This window comes from Danaus plexippus, chromosome 2 (assembly GCF_018135715.1).
Source record: "Danaus plexippus chromosome 2, MEX_DaPlex, whole genome shotgun sequence".
Lineage (NCBI taxonomy): Eukaryota > Metazoa > Arthropoda > Insecta > Lepidoptera > Nymphalidae > Danaus > Danaus plexippus.
The window spans coordinates 8,106,306-8,112,305 of NC_083537.1; the positions used below are offsets into that span (position 1 = coordinate 8,106,306).

The 6,000-nt window shown below is 31.2% G+C and overlaps 1 non-coding gene across 1 annotated transcript; it reads right to left on the bottom strand.

The window, feature by feature from the left end:
- Positions 1–3,210: 3,210 nt before the first annotated feature.
- On the bottom strand, positions 3,211–3,282 carry Trnah-gug (transfer RNA histidin (anticodon GUG)). The gene has a single exon. It is a non-coding gene; the product is annotated as a tRNA-His (tRNA).
- Between the last annotated feature and the right edge of the window lie 2,718 nt (positions 3,283–6,000).

Below are 6,000 nucleotides of genomic sequence, written 5' to 3' on the forward strand. Positions count from 1 at the left end.
TTTTACTCAAAGTAAATTAGTTAAATTATATATATAACTTTAAAGACATCGATGCGTGTCGAAGAACACACTTTCGTGATTTTTAAATGTAATTCATTTTTACTTCTGTGACATAAATAACTATACCCACTAGTTTCCAGTTAAGAGAGAATAAACATAATGTTATTCTACGAATGTTGAAAGAAATATCTTTATTTTAATGACTGCTTGTGTGCAATATTGTATAGGATAATATCAATAATCAATGTTCTAATTAAAGTTTCGTTTAAGCTAATTTTTGTAACTTACATATTCGTATTTAAACATTAAGGCCCGTTATTTATGACAGAACAAACTCATCCTAAACACTTTATTGCCAGCATTACCTAAGGATTATTTAAGGCAATCCAATTTCTTGTGACGTTTAGAGCAACTCTTACTCTTTAGAACTGTTCATAAATCACAATCCCATGGATTATGATCAAGTTGAAGACGGTCAGGCCTGGAGTCCGGAACATATGCTTCTAATCAAGATTGGGTGGAGCAAGCTTTATTATTCGATATCTATTTGAGTGGGTGGTTAAAAATGTTTGGTTTTTCTTATTGTCACTGTGATAAATATTTGAACATTCCATCTTAATAACAACATAGTTTCAGTAACCGACACATATGCAAACATTCGGACGTAAGTATTCACTTGTTTTTATTTGTCTGTTAGTATAGATGTTAATTTTACATTTTTTATGAACAAATCTTGAATTTTTTACCATTTAAAAAGTAGAACAACTGTGAACAAGTTGAAATGTGTTTGAAGGATAGTGTGGATATAACGTTAGTTGGCTGCAGGACTGAAATATGAATTGAAACAACCACACAGTTATCATTGTACTTGATTACTATATGAATTTTAATTTAATCTAATTTAAATTAAAGATCACATCAAAATTATAAAAACCTAAACATTATAATCTAAAAATATTAATACCTCATGGTTTATACCTATTTACCTACGAGTATAAATTTCATTGCATGTAATTCTTAACATTTAAAAATTGAGTTTTTAAAAACGTGTATTGAATATTTATAGTTTAATTAAGATGTTTATTGGTCGTTACATTGTTTATTGAAACGATATATGTACATGTTTGGTTCTATTAAATCAAATTGTAAAGAGCAATCCGTACGTTACTATTAAGTCAGGTTACTCGTATAATTTCCATGTTGCACCTTACATACGAATTCGGTTCTTTGATGGGTTAACTCGTGTTTCCTCGTACATTTTGGCTTTTATTTATAGGTGAATCAAGTGACTTTATACCTTGCATTTTGTTTTATAATAAAAAATTAAGAGACAAAAATCCGAAAATTCATACTTTTAAAGAACTTTATGCCAATATTTAATATATTGATTTTTACTAGTTGTTTCTTTATTAGTCCGGGTACTGTGAAAGGAAGAAAATTTTAGAAAAGATGTACCTATGTTATTGCAGCAATTTAAATTGCAATTATTTATTTGTTTTTGTTAAGGTGTTGGTTAAAATAATTTAACGTTTATTTCGTGAAAGAAAACTGTATGGCCAAACAAATTCGCCGTATACAACGACCAAACAAACAGTACAAACACAGTGTACCTCACATCGCTAGAATAATATTGTCCGTTCCTGTACAAAATTGTAACAAAATTTTATATAACCGTAAACAAAATAAAATATTCCTTTGGATGTGTGCAATTCTTTGAAGTCGTGGTGGACTTTGAAGTCGTGATAGCCTGAAGGTTACAAGGCCCGCCTCTCATATGTGAGGGCGCGGGTTCGAAATCTGGCAAGTACCAATGTGATCTTTCCGAGTCATATGTACTTTCTAAGAGCATTTAGACATCACTGGCTGGATGAGGCTATAGTAAACCCTGGGGTCTAAATAGCGCCAAAAAGTGCAGCCAAGAAGTGCAGACGGCAAGGGGAAACCACTGCAACTATCTTCTTATCATGTTTACGGATCACTTATACGTGATCAGCATGACGAGTCTGCAAGAACTCTTCTTGTAAACTTGTAAAAAAGAAGATTTGGCATTAAACAATTTTTCAGTGTGGGGGTGGGGGTTTGTTATTTATAAAATCGTTAATTGTTTAGGATTTTTCTCCACCTACATATTTTTGGACTAACTAATAATTGCTCATCATTGAGTAACCCAGAAATATTGTATAAGTCGCAATCATTTAAAGGTTAAACGAGCGTACGGCAATATCTGAGTAAGAATAGACATATTCCATTTGAAACGAAACTCGTTCAAATATATTGACATTTAATACAAAATTTTTAAGCATTTGTGTGTTTGTTTATTGGATTTTATATCTTATGATCTGTTCTAAAATGTTCTGTGTTCATTGTTTCAAAGTTATCTCTGTTTTACTCTACGAGGGTCCACTGTATTCTCACTGTCCTGGCCTGGCAAAAACGTTGGCTTTCAAGACTCTTCAGGCAACATGAATAAAACTAAATCAAAGGTTAGGTCGGCGTGAGCTCAGAAATCATAAGTCTAATAGTAGAAAACGTTGATTACTCTGCTTTGAATACAAGCAATTACTCTACCCATCGGATTAGTCGCTTTAGAAACTGTGAACTAATTTAATATCATAATTATGTTCCAATACTTTAAGAAAACTCTTATATATCTTGAAATGAAGATTAAAATGAAAATCATTTAAGTTATAAATACGTTAGTTTATTCTTGTATGTTTTATTTAAAATTGTGAAGAAGAGTATACTCATCTAACGTGTAACGTATAGTTTTTTGTAATAAATCATAAGTTGACATTAAAAGTGAAAGTCAAATAAATAAAATTTATGATTATTAAACCTATTTCGTTTTATCCGCTGTGTCCGGAATATGCATTCACATGGAAAGTAATATACACTTTCAGGAACAGCAGAGCAGTTTGGATTAAACGAACTGAATAAAAGAGACAATATGTAATTAAGTCTCTAAAAGCTCAAACTCATATGGTCACTATCTTAAAGATAACATCATTAGTAAAAATAAAATTCACTTACGAAAAGATTTAGCAAAAAAATATTTTTTTACATTAACATTTATTTTAAGATTTTCAATTCCAATTATAGTTTTTAATTAATAGCGATGGATTCAATACTTCATATATATTATAAGGTTTAAAAACTTGAATACAAGTTTGTCCGAGAAAAAAACAATGCTCCGCCGCGACAGCTGTTAGCTGCCGTGACCAGGATTCGAACCTGGGTTACTACGGCCACAACGTAGGGTCCTAACCACTAGACGATCACGGCTATCGGAGCTGGTGAATGGTTTACCGAAATAAAGATACAGCTGTTACATTTTTCGCTGTTATATTGCTCAAGCGCAGAGAAAGTGAATGTTACGTTTCATTAATTTAACCGAATTTTCAGATTCAATAGTAAGATACAATGGACTCGTAGGATGGCTGTCTTCTTTTTTCTGACTGTCACGATTACTGATTAAAATTTATTTAATAGTTAAATTGTGCATTCTCAAGATATGCAAGTACTTGTTAATTGTTATCATATTGAAGTGGGACAAACCATCGTAGGAACTTATTTTTTTTAGTTACTAAACATGAAAAATACTTCCAAATAACATATTTGAATCTGGATACTTATTTCTAATGATAGTTTTTTTAAATTTGCAAATAATAACACATTAAGTATTTAACTTGAATTTCGCAATCATCGCTTATGTGATGTCAGTTTTGAAATAATAAAACTTTTCATGTACCGATTAATATTTTTAAATACATACATTTTATGCTATAAAGAAAATTAAGTATGATACGAGTACTACAAACTAATAACATTTATTACATCCATAAAAGAATCTATATCAGACTTGACTTTCTCATTTAAATGAAACTAATATATTTCGCATATATTCTATATATCTCGTCTGCTCGTGATCACGGTTGCTGAAAAGTAACCGAAACGTCGGGATTACGTAGTTTTAAAATTATTAAATCCGCGTAGTCTATTCGAAATATATTAGTTTCATTTAAATGAATAAAACTCGAGAAAGTCTTAGATCTCATTAACTTTCTTATCTTCAATATTAATTCAGGATGTTGAAGTAGAATGAATTTTATAGCTCTGTTCCCTACTAATTAATCTCGTAAGTTACTTCTTCTCCTTTGTATGTACTTGTCAACAAATTGTTCTTGAGTCACTTTAACGAGGATCGTCTGTCACTGCGGTCGCTTCAAACGATACGCTTGATAAGTGTTCTGTATGAAAACACGAATATAAGCTGAGGAAATTATTTACATGGTAAATATTCTTAAGATTATTAACTTTTTATGTATAAATGTTTTTATTTATAAGAACGACTTCTAGAAGAATATTATTTAAAACCTCTTTATAATATACTTGGTTATATCCTCATTTATTTTACTCGTGTTTAGATTAAGTACAAAAATCGAAATGTAATATATTTAATAGCGTGTATAACAAAGAAAAGATTTTTTTAACATATGTCAAAGTGAAAAGGGTTAATGGTAACATAGAAAGTAACTTTCCTTTTATCGATACCTTTTATCAAGATTCCTGGAGTTCTGGTTGAAAGTAATGGAGCCTTCGAAAATTATATTTTTGTAGAGATGTGTAATCCTTATAGTGATAAGTGATTTGGACTTTTTACGTCTTAATAATTTTTCGTTCATTAACTAAAATAACAAATGGCAGCCTCAGTTCTAACTCGGATTATAACTATTTAGGATTATTATATAGGACTACTTTTTCCGTACAAAGAACAGATTAGTGATGGTCTTTTTATAACAGTAATGCTGCCAATAAACTATTAGATAACTAATGACTATATCAGACGTTCATTTACTAAAATATATAGTCTGTCGGAGGAACAAGTAACAAACTAAAGTTTAGAAACCATTAATCAATATCGATAGAAGATAGTTTACCGACTTCAAAAAAGTTATTAAGCGCAAAACAGCAATTATCATTTTCCTATTAAATTCGAAACTCATCTTTTACACGTCCCAAACAACCTTTATTGTTGGTAATTTATTAAGGTATAATATGGTATTTTAAAATATGAGAGGTATATAATTTGTTGCTTCTTATAATTAATTTGATGTATACATAAGTCAAAAACGTATATATATATATTACTTATATAAATAAATTGTTATGGTAAAGAAAATGTTTATATCTTTAGTAGATAAGTTTTGACGCTTCAAACAAAGGCTAATCGTTTTAAGTGTACATTACACAAAAATATAATATTTTTTTGTTATTCATCACATTCAAGAACCAAAGGTCGACCAAATCCGATACCTGGGTTCAATAGTAACGCCAGACGCAAATGTCGATACCGAAGTATCCCACAGGATAAATGTCGCGTGCCCAAAATGGCGCACACTCACTGGAGTTCTTTGTGACCCGCACATGCCCATACGCACTAAGGGGAAAGTGTACAAGACAGCAGTAAGGCCTGCGATGCTCTACGGAGCTGAATGCTTAACAGTGAAGGAAACACATGCTCAGAAGCTACACGTGGCCGAAATGAAGATGCTCAGTTGGTCAGGCGGAGTGATTAGACTAGACAAAATTCGAAACAAATACGTCCGAGGTACATAGATTCAAAGTCATTCCAGTCCAGGAAAAGCTCACTGAAACACGCCTAAGATAGTCCGGCCACGTAATGAGGAGAGACAGCGAGCATGTGGTTCACAGGGCACTGGCAATCCCAGAAAAAAAGAGAGGAAGAGGGCGGCCCCCCTTGACCTTGTGGACTAGTATGGTAAATTTAGTTAAAAAGTCCCAATTGCCTGTGTCCGAATATATATTCGTATATTGTGTGGTATTACTTATTTAAAAGAGAAATACAGAGTGAACTTTGCATTATAATTATATTTATATAATAAGTACTTCATTAAAATTATAAAATGTTTCATATAACAAACATTTATTAAGGTGGATGAACTAAACTAAACTATTTACATTAATTTAACTATAATACTT